The sequence below is a fragment of the Lissotriton vulgaris genome, chromosome 5 (genome assembly GCF_964263255.1).
Source record: "Lissotriton vulgaris chromosome 5, aLisVul1.2, whole genome shotgun sequence".
Lineage (NCBI taxonomy): Eukaryota > Metazoa > Chordata > Amphibia > Caudata > Salamandridae > Lissotriton > Lissotriton vulgaris.
In genome coordinates, this window is record NC_141693.1 from 1,668,474,260 (window position 1) to 1,668,485,187 (window position 10,928).

The window sequence follows — 10,928 nt, forward strand, 5'->3', positions numbered from 1 at the left end:
CCCTGTTCTGCGCAGTAACGCGCTACTTCATCTGCATAGCGATTGCCTTGCGACACAAAGTCTACATTCTTCGTGTGCGCGGCACATTTGACTACAGCTATGGCTGTCGGGCCTTGCAATGCCTCTAACAATAGTCTCACGAATTCTCCATTCCTGATGGGAGAACCCGAGGAGGTCATGTAACCTCTTTGAGACCATAACTGCCCGTAATCGTGAACTACCCCAAAACCATACTGGCTATCGGTGTATATGGTGACTCGAATTTTGTTGCCTGCTAAACAGGCACGCGTCAAAGCAATAATTTCAGCTACCTGAGCGGAATGTACTCCTTCCAGGCAAGCGGCTTCCACAACTCTGGTAATAGTACAAACTGCATATGCTGCTCTCAGCTGACCGATATCGTCTCTTACGCATGAACCATCAACAAAGAATATTTCATCGGGGTCAGTCAATGGCTCATCTACGATATCAGTTCTCGGTTTGGTGCATAGTTCAGTCACATCAAGGCAGTCATGATCCGTACAAATTTCATCATCAATATCATTTGGAAGTGGCATCAACGTAGCAGGATTCAAGACGGAGCATCTCTTTAGGGTCACATTCTCGGCAGCCAATATGACTTGCTCGTAGCGTGTGAGCCTTCTATTCGTCAGATGCTTAGTCTTAGTCCTGGTCATTAAAAATTCCACAGAGTGCGGTACGTACACCACTAACTGATGTCCCATTACCACACTTTCACTCCTTTCAATGCTGACACCCGTTGCAGCTACGGATTTGAGACATCCGGGCAACGCTGCGGCTACTGGGTCTAATGTAGCCGAAAAATAGGCAACTGGCCTACACGCATCTCCGTGTATCTGGGCCAAAACTGCTAAAGCGCAACCCTCTCTTTCGCAGCAATATAGCAAGAATGGCTTTTTGTAATCAGGCATCCCTAAAGCCGGGGCACGACACAAGTCCTCCCTCAGCTGCAAAAATGCCATCAAACAATCTTTGTCCCATGGTACCGGTTCACTTACTCCTTTGTGCGTCAGTTGCAATAAAGGTTTTGCCTTCAGTGAAAAGTTGGCTATCCACTGTCGACAGTAACCGACCATGCCTAGAAACATCCTGACTTCTCTTTGTGTTTTAGGCGCGTTCATTTTCATGATGGCCTCTATTCTGTCTGGAGACACCTTCCGTTTTCCTTTTTCAATCCTATGGCCCAAGTATTGCACTTCGGTCAGGCAATATTGCAATTTACTTGGAGACACCTTGTGTCCGTTCTCGGCCAAGTGATTTAATAAGGTGATGGTGTCTACTTTGCAAGCTTCCTCAGTTTCTGACGCAACTAGGAGGTCGTCTATGTACTGGACTAGAACCGAGTTCTTGGGCAGTACTAGACTTTCAAGATTTTTCTTCAGCAGCTGGTTAAAAATCGATGGGCTTTCTGTATACCCCTGGGGAATACGACACCATGTTAAAACGCGATTTTCCAGCTTAAAAGCGAACAAATACTGGCTCTCCTCATCTAAAGGAATCGAAAAGAAAGCCTGGCACAAGTCTATCACGGTAAACCATTCAGCTTGGAACGGTATCTGAAACATTATCACTGATGGATTCGGTACCACTGGACAACATGAGACAACGATATTATTAATCTTTCAAAGATCCTGCACTATTCTGTATTTCCCACTAGGCTTCTGCTAACCCATAATCGGGGAGTTACATGGACTACCCACGATCTCCTTCAGTATTCCCTGTTTAATCATGGATTCAATCACAGGCTTTATTCCTGCAATCGTCTCCGGTGTCAACTTATATTGTGGTGTTCTTGGATACTCAGCATTGGGTCTTACCATGATCTTTACTGGCTCTACCCCTTTAATCAGTCCTATTTCCTCTCCAGTAAAATCCCACACCTCAGCTGACACTTTCTCCCTCAAATCCTGTGGAAGCTCCTCCACTGTCAAGGTAGGATATAGTTCCACGCATTCCTGCGAGTTTACGACCTTAAAATCAGCATCCTCATCGTTAGTCTGCACTTCTACTCCTTCAGGTGTGCAATGTATTGTGCAATTCAGTTTACACAACAGATCTCTTCCTAACAAACACACAGGGCTAGAATCACAGATCACAAACTGATGTTCGTCACTGTAATTCCCTATCTTCACTGACACTGGTTCTGTTAGAGGATTCGTCATTCACCTGTTTGCGACTCCTACCACCTGAATCGTCTCTCCCGACATTGGCAAACCTGGGACTACCGCTGATCTCAACGTGGATCGAGTGGCCCCCGTGTCTACCAAAAAGGTCGTAGGACATCCAGCCACCTCAGCTTCTACGTATGGTCCTCTCTGGTCTACTTCCATGGCTGCTCCTAGAGTACAGTCTCCTTCTCTATTCACTCATTGCCCTGTAAGAGGATCAACGTAGTAGCATTCTTCTCCTCCTACGAACAATGGCATTTGTCTATAGGTTTTCCCTCCATTCGTAATGCGAGGCGGTTGAGGAAACGGGGCTCGAGGAGTCTGAGTCCCCCCTTTGACAAACCTTCCCTTCGGGACTGCTGTTCCCTTTGCCATGCTGGTTTGAACCTCATCCTCCTCCTGTTCTAATTCCCCTGTCTCAACATTATAAGGACACTCGCGTCTCCAATGTCCCACCTCGTTACACTGATGGCATCTCGTTGTCTTTTTCAGTGTCGCGATATCTATTCTCGGTCTCGGTCTTTCTTCCTCATCTCTAATTTGAGTATTCTGTTTCTTTCCTTGTGTTCCTGTTCCCTGTTGTCGCTGTCCACCCTTTCCAGCTGATTGCATTTGCACCAACATCAGCTTTTCTTTAAGTTTCTTTGCCTTCGAATCTATTTCATCGCTACAGTACCTTGCATACCTCAGAATCTCATCTAAAGGTTTGTTTTGCCAACAAATCAAGTGCTGTTGTATCATTAAGCTTATGTCTGGTCTCAATCCTAGAACGAACTTCGACACAAACTGTCCTATGTCTTTGGGATCCATCACATCCAAACCACTGTACTGTTTGAATGCTTTCAGCAATCTCTCATAGAACTCGTGAACTGTCTCTTTAGGCTCCTGAGTTGTTCGATCTATCTTAACCCAGTCTATATCTTGCACAGGCACTTTCTCTTTTAACCATGCAATTACTCTCTCGTACTTTTCCATGACTCTATCTGATGGACCATTCGTCCTGGCATCTCTCGGAGGCTCACAAGCGGGCCATTCGACACTAAGCTTGCATGCCGTCCACAAATCTCCGGGTACTACGATATCGAACAGAGTGTTCAAATCGATCCACAGTACCTTAGATATCTTCACGAATCTCTCTACCTGCTTGTACCACTCCACGGGGTTCTCTCTTAACTTTGGGAAGGAATTAGTGAAGGCCGCTAAATCCCCCCTACTCCAGGGCACATGAACGTAGTTTCCGTTCGCGATTTCTCGCAAAGGGAAAGCTTCCATTCGCATTAGGTCTCCATCCTGGGACTTCGCAAGTGTACTCCTTCTGACGGTTCCCCTCTTGGACCATTTTTCCTCCCATCTATCCAGATCCCTCCATATTCTGATACACATGATTAGTTCCCTTATGTGTACTCTTAGCCCAATCGTCCTACGCTCATCTAGATCCTGATCCGTGCAATTTAGCCTATGGTTTGCCTGTAAAGCTTTAGTTCGTGACATGTCTATCATATATCTGTCTGCTAATTCAGATAATTTTTCATGAGCTGCTCTTGCTTTTCGAGTAACATCCTTAGATAAAAACAGTATTTCATCTGGTTCATACAGTTCTAACCTTTCTATTGCCACTGTGCCGTCAATTATCTCATCTAAGTCTGATTTTAAACTCATTACATCAAGCCGTCTGGCTTTTATTTCAGCTCTCAGTACGTCAGTCTTAGGTTGTTTTTGTGCGTTCCTTTCACCTCCACTATGCGCCCTACGCCTACGCACAGGTGAGTTATGAGAAGTTCTTCTTCCATCTCTTTGTTCCCACCTCTCTAGATCCCAAGCCTTTCCATCTTCCCTTGGGGTATGGTGGAACAATGCTCTATCCCCCATCACTACATTCTGTCTTCTCGGCTCAGTTTCTCCAGATACGAGATAGGATCCATCGTTCTGTTCTAACCCACTGAAATTCCCTTGCTGTCTGGTGTCGCTCAATAAAATGAAGGGTCCTTTACGGTCCTCCATGTTCCCGTGATCTCGTCCGTGATCACCGGACGTATGGCGAGACGTTTCACGACTCTCTATATTCTCGTGACTCCAGTGTCGCACGTTTTCTCTCGGGGCATGGTGAGTGCACTCGAAACTATCTCGGTACTCCTGCGTCTTTCGTTCTCCCTCACTAAGGATGACGCGAGGCATTCCCCCACACCCTGTGCTCCTGTCGTCACACCCTTGCCTACTGCCACTGATGGTATGGCAAGTATCTCCCTTGCTTCCTTGACTCCCTCTCTCCCACTCCGGGCTGCTTTCGCCAGCTCCACAGTGCGAGAGAATCCTGTTATCCTGATCTCTCCATTCTGCGTCTGTTTCTAATTTTTTATTCTGAGTCTCTTCGGCCGCATCCCATTCTCTCAAATATTCCCTTAATTCCTTATAGGATTTCGGTTTCGGTCCCCTCAAATCCATCTGTCCTCTTTGACCCCCTTGTTCTATCCTGGGACCTGTTGCTGAATCTAATGGGGTACTCCGACTCATTGGTCCTAGCGACTGCCTTTGGGAATTGATCGTCCTATTCCTATTCTCCATCTCTGCCCTTTCCCTGTCCCATTGTGCCTGTTCCTCCTGCTGGACTCCCTCCGGGTTATAGATTGACACTATAGGACCTATGGTAACAGGTACTTGTAGAGCATCTGGCAATTGATACGACCTTACATGCTGCGTTTCTGGTACCTTCTGGACCACGAATCTTCCTACTACTCTCTGTTCAGGACTTGCTTGAGGTACTTCGTCACCTTTCCTATGATCCCACTCTGTTACTGGGAGCGATTTATATTCTCCCCATCTAGCTCCGTCCCCTTGCTGTAGTACGGGACTTGCGACTTCGCTGTTGTACGGAGGTGGTCTATCTGTTAATAGCCTCTCTATCAGATCCTCATCTGGCTCGCTATCCTCATCTTCTTCTAGAGGTTTCTTTTCTCCCGTAGTCTCTAGCATGGTGAACAGTTTGTCTGCTTCTATCTTTTGCACCCTCCACTTTTTAGCTTCATCGTCCCATTTAGCATCCTGCACTGCTTTTACTGATCGTCTCACTCTTTCTTGGCGCCTCTTTAAGCTCTTTTCGTGTGCTGCTCTAAACCATGCACTAAGGGCTTCGAACTGTGTTGGCCTCGGTAGAGGTCTCGTTGCGAGCATTACCGCTTTCAGTTGATTCAAAACTTCTAGCTTAAACGTTCCGTATCTCGGAAACGTCAGTTCCTTATTCCCTTCTGTTAGCTTATTCCACTCGGAGATCCATAGTATCGAGTGTAAGCCTACATTCACTGCCATATGATAAGCTGGTGTGCCTTCTGGTGGAGCTTCTTCTCCTGCATACAAATTTCTTCTATCCCTCTTAAAGATCGCCCTTAAACGCTTAAAACACTTCATTTTCGATAATCTATGATTTTCTCTTATTTTCTCCCTTATTTACGTCCCGATGACAACCAACCAATCCCTACGCGGCTCTCGCTGATCAGCCTATCCCAGCGCGACTCTACACTGACCGACCAATCTCAGCGCGGCTCTGCGCTGACGTCACTCGTTTCCTCTGCAGCAGTTCCCCTTCTTTCTCAACTCGTTTCGCGGTCTTGCATGCGTCTCATTCATACGCTGAAAAATGACTACTTCCGTCCAAGCGATCACTTTTCTCTGACTGTACGGCCACAGTCTAACTGTAATTGTCACCTCAACTGACGAACCGTCTTTCCTCTCACGGTCAGACGATCGCCTTAAACTGATAGGTTACTTACACACAGTAAACGTACGACCAGCGTCCGTTACTCATACACTCACTCTTACGCTCCCCCTATCATCGGTCCAACGGGCGATCAATGGTACCTCATGACCCCCTTTACAATGGTGAACAATTACTCTGGGTGTTCGATACACCCGAACCACTCAAGCTCTCCTTGAACTTAAGATTTTATCCGGTTGCGCGCGCTCACAACCTTCCCTCAATCACACTACAGGCATTCAACTCCGCTTGACATTACGACACAGGTACAACATAAAACACCGCAATCTTACAACGCATGACCCTTATACTCACTCTCGACCGACTCTGCTGCTTTTTCCTCTCGACGCACCGTCAGCACCTTCTTTGGCAGGGATTCTTCTTCTGGTCGTCGATGACTAGGGACCTTGGGGTAATCTAGACCTGACCTAGGTTGTCTTCCTCAAGAAGAAAACCATCTTTCTCTGCTACCAACTGCGGGGAATGAGATTTTGATACCCTTTTTGATTACTTAGATACTAATCTCATTCATCAATTTGGATCGGTTATTTTCTGTCATTGAGTAAAAGACAAACCCTGCATAGGTCAAATCAACCCCAATAAACGGACACAACTCTGAAGAACCACTTACAACTGATGAAGTTTTAAGATTTTATATAAAATCAGAGTTATAGGCATATACAATCCTCTCAGGATAAAATCAACAAGTACACGATTAATATCAATTTCAGCATTTACAGATTAAAGCATAAAGTGGTCCCGTTGCGTCATCTAAAGAAAGAATAAACAAGTTAAGTCTGTCCCTACTCTATACTAGGTGACATCCCTACTTTCACAAGTTCCTTACCTAAAAAGGTGTCAGCAGTTTGACTTCCAAAGAAGTTCAAACTCTCTTAACCCCTAATGGTAATTTATCTCGAGAAGCAGTACCCTCTCTGCCTACCCATCCGCTCTCTAAGGGTCCTCGGCCTACTGCTCTCTTGCGCTCTGATCTCTCTCAGCGCTCACTCCTAACCTTTCTGAGCTCTCTATGATGGCATCTGCTCAGAGCTGTTCGCTTTTCGCCTTTCGCTCTCTTCTCCTCGGGGTGCTGTCCCTAAATACACAATCACCGTATGGTTGGAACGCCCCGTGACGCCCACCACGTATACATTTACACATCTTCTCATTCTTGGGTTTTTCCATTACTTCATCTCTTCGCTTCGTCCGTTAAGTTGACCCCTCTTCTCGGCGCCATCTTTGTCTTCTCGCTGGTGACTTCATTTGACATTTCATTTGACACTTTCGGAGCAAAAGTCTATCACCTCAGCAGAACTCTACTCTTTACGGCTGTATTCGTAACCTTCTTTGGTCCTGTGAATGGTCATTTCAAAACAAGACTCAAATTCCAAGCATCTCCTATCACGTTTAGGCCATAAACTTCGTCCAACATTGTCACCTTAAATCTAACAAGACCTTTTGACTCTCGGCTCGCACGTTCAGATCAAGCTATTCACGACTCCTGTGAGCCCACTAAATTATAAACAGCGGACTACACTCCTGCGAACTCTTGGTCAGTTAGGTTAAAATCACACATGACCTAAACCTTCTCTAACATTCTTACAAAAAGCCTTCTACACAGTATAACCTTTAGCACACTTATATATAATCGAATTTAGCAAAGCATTTGCTTATAAGTGAATACATTTTACATAGATAATAAAGTTATATTCTCGTTCGTTACACCATGTTATACATGTTCTACACATTTCTTCGCTTCTACGTTTTCCGTCGTCTTCTTTCTCCTCTGATAATTACACGTACATGGATTCTACTGTGCACGTTCTTCTGTTCGTAAGCATTTCTACACATTACTACATTAGCCCACTATGTATACGGGCTTTCTAAAGCATATTCTAAAGTGAATACAGAATACATTTCCTATTATTCATGTTACATCGGCTAACTTTATGCTACAAGTGTTAACTTCACGTTATAGATTCTACGTTTATGCGATATGCTTGTAAATATGGTCCATACATATTTTTTATTCAAATTACGCTCTCTCACATTCTTTTCACTCTGGGCCTTCAGAACCTTTGGAGCTGCAGTAGAGCAGAGAGACCCTATCTGGGGTGATACATGTACCCTTAAAGCAAAGCTAACATAAACAAAACAGCCAGAGAAGAGTATCATCTGATCTAACCAAATTCACCATCGATGAATGGGATGGCATCCCAAGACCTGCCGAGTTCGTGGTCTCTCTGTTCTCAAAAGAAGAACGAGGCTCAGGTGAGGAACCCTAGAACCCTGGAGGAGCTAGCTGAGCCATGAGATTCATGACAGAGGACGATGCCCTTAGGCACTAGTGTCGGCAGCATCTACTCTATGATGGCAATGGCATCAGCGTCCTGAGTCAGGTTTCTGTAAAGCAAACACAAGGAGATGACAGACTGGAGTGCTGAAACTTTTCAGACACTCACCCCCAGTCACAGATCTGGGTTGAATCCATCATCATTCTTTAGCTCACTTTGCCACCTCAGCTAAGACCCAGCTATATGCCACCGGTTCCAGGATGCTTATTTCCGGTTCAGGGAAGACCTGGCCTGGCAGTTCGGACTTGACTGTTCCCATGAGGCACAGGGTCAAGACTGATTTGCATATAGCACTGAACTGAGGTGCCTTAAATACCATTCGCTTCTCAATAGGTAGTCAGTGTAATTCATTAAAAAGGCCATCTATTGAGTGGATCACAGGATCAATTTAGCAGGGGCATTTTGAAGTACCTGCAAATGTGTAATCATAAAGGCCTGCATATCCAAAATAAAGTATTCGCGTGATGCATTCTGGAGTGATCCAGTCTGGAGGTAATAACCAAATGAACAATAGCTTTTTGCGCTTTAACCGGAACACCGCCTAATATTTCAGTGCACAAAGCAAAACACATCCGAGCCAATGAAGTAATATGAGGACAAAAGGAAAGTCTATCATCAAAGCTTACCCCAAGATTTTTGACCACTGATGCTGGTGTTGGGGCACGGCCTACTTGCGTTATTAGACCATGACTTAGCCACACGACCAAAAAGTCAGCTCTCTGTTTTGGAAGAATTGCAGAGCAGACTGTTCTAAATCATCCACCGACCACCTTCAAAATACAGCACTTCAAGTCTCTTGTCACATTGCTCGATTATCCCCTAAGGTCTTTTGTCTGAGACCTGCAACAGCTACTTGCCGCACTAGTATTGGCGATGGTTGGCATCTCATTGCACTTGATAAGCTCTATATCCTGCTGGAAGAGGGTGGTCTAGGGGCCTAACTATGAGCTATATTCTGCTGCAATGGTGGATGTGGAATAGAGCAGCAGAGAGATATTAAAGGACCTGGTCAGGCTTCCTCCTACACTGGTAGCTGGGCTCTCCTTCACTCAGCAACTCCGGTAACATACTCTCATGACTGGCTATGTGGTGTTGCAGGCACTTCCTTTATGTGCGCAACAAGATAACCCCTCATGCTCAAAGTCTCGCTATATGAGCAATACCGAATGTTTATCCAATTACATTTTCTCCATCATATCTATCTGACTCAAGAGAGAATAGGGAAAATGTACCCAGGGGCACAGACTTCATGTCCCCACTGCAAGGCAGACGCTGTAGACAATTGGGATGCCAATTGGAACTGAACAGCATTAAAGATACATAACAAGTGGAAGGCGTCAAAGTGTAATCAGTATAAGAAGTGCTCAGCATTGTGCAGGCCACTCAGATTGCTAGGAAAAGAAAGTAAAACATTAAAAAAGAAGTAACAATTTCAATTATGTGCATGGAAAAATTGAAAATTCATAATGATTCCATTGTTCATATCTGTATATAGTAGTCTACAACTTGTTCAGCCTGTATAATGTTGACGATATTTCAACTTCCCATAATTCAGCAGGTCATCATGATACAAAATTATTAGAGGAACACCCAAAATTAGGATTGCTGGATGATCGGTACTGTGGTCATGAATTAAGATTGTAGTCATGAGATAATAAGAATACGTTGTGCTTCAGGCAATTTTTGATGCTGCTTAGTTCCAATTGTCATTAAATATACATGGCCATATCTCTAGTGCCCACACCGCCAGCGCTCGCCCCGCATTGCACTTTATACACTTGTATACCAAAGGAAACTCTTGAGACATAATTTTGGGAAAGCAGTGCTGCAGGTTTATTTCGTACAAACAGGTAGTTGTTAAGGTGGGTCATCTTACAGGCGATCCAATGCGGCAGCCCCTCGCTGACCCGCATGCCTAAGGAGCCATCTTGCACGGCGAGTCGATGCTCTGATGGTGCAGTAAATTACCATTTCGTTATACTCCCGCCCCACTGTCAGGGCGGAGCGATGAGGCACACCCCCGGTCGGTTCAGGCCCCCCGACCGCCCGAAGGACTAACGGGGCGCCGACGCTGTTTCCTGGAACCTCCTTCGGCTCCAGATGCTTGGCTCAGGCACCCTTACTGTGCCAGGCAGAGGTATCTAGACTATATCCTTCTGCCGCAGAGGTACCCTTACTGTACCCGTCTGCTTCCAGATCGCCCTGTGACTCCGCCTGCAACACAAAACATGACCATTAAAATTTCACAACTTTCACCCCGCCGCTCTGCAGCTGGGTCAGGGTCAGGGTGGGATCAGCGCAGAGCCTAAGGGAATCCTGGCACGGGAAGAGAGGCCGAGCAAAGTTGCTGCGCCACTTTATACTGCAAGGAACGCCCCCATCCCCAGGTGAGCCCTCCCTTTTGGCTACTAGCGCAGAGAGGACGGCTCAGGGAGGGATGCCACGCTAAGAGCTCTGCTCGCCCGTCGTGTGGGACTAAGGCGCTGTCCCGCCCATGCTCCCCTGCGTGTCGCGCGGTCAGCGGCATAGTGCCCACACCCCCAGCGCTCGCCCCGCATTGCACTTTATACACTTGTATACCAAAGGAAACTCGTGGGACATAATTGTGGGAAAGCAGTGCTGCAGGTTTATTTCGTA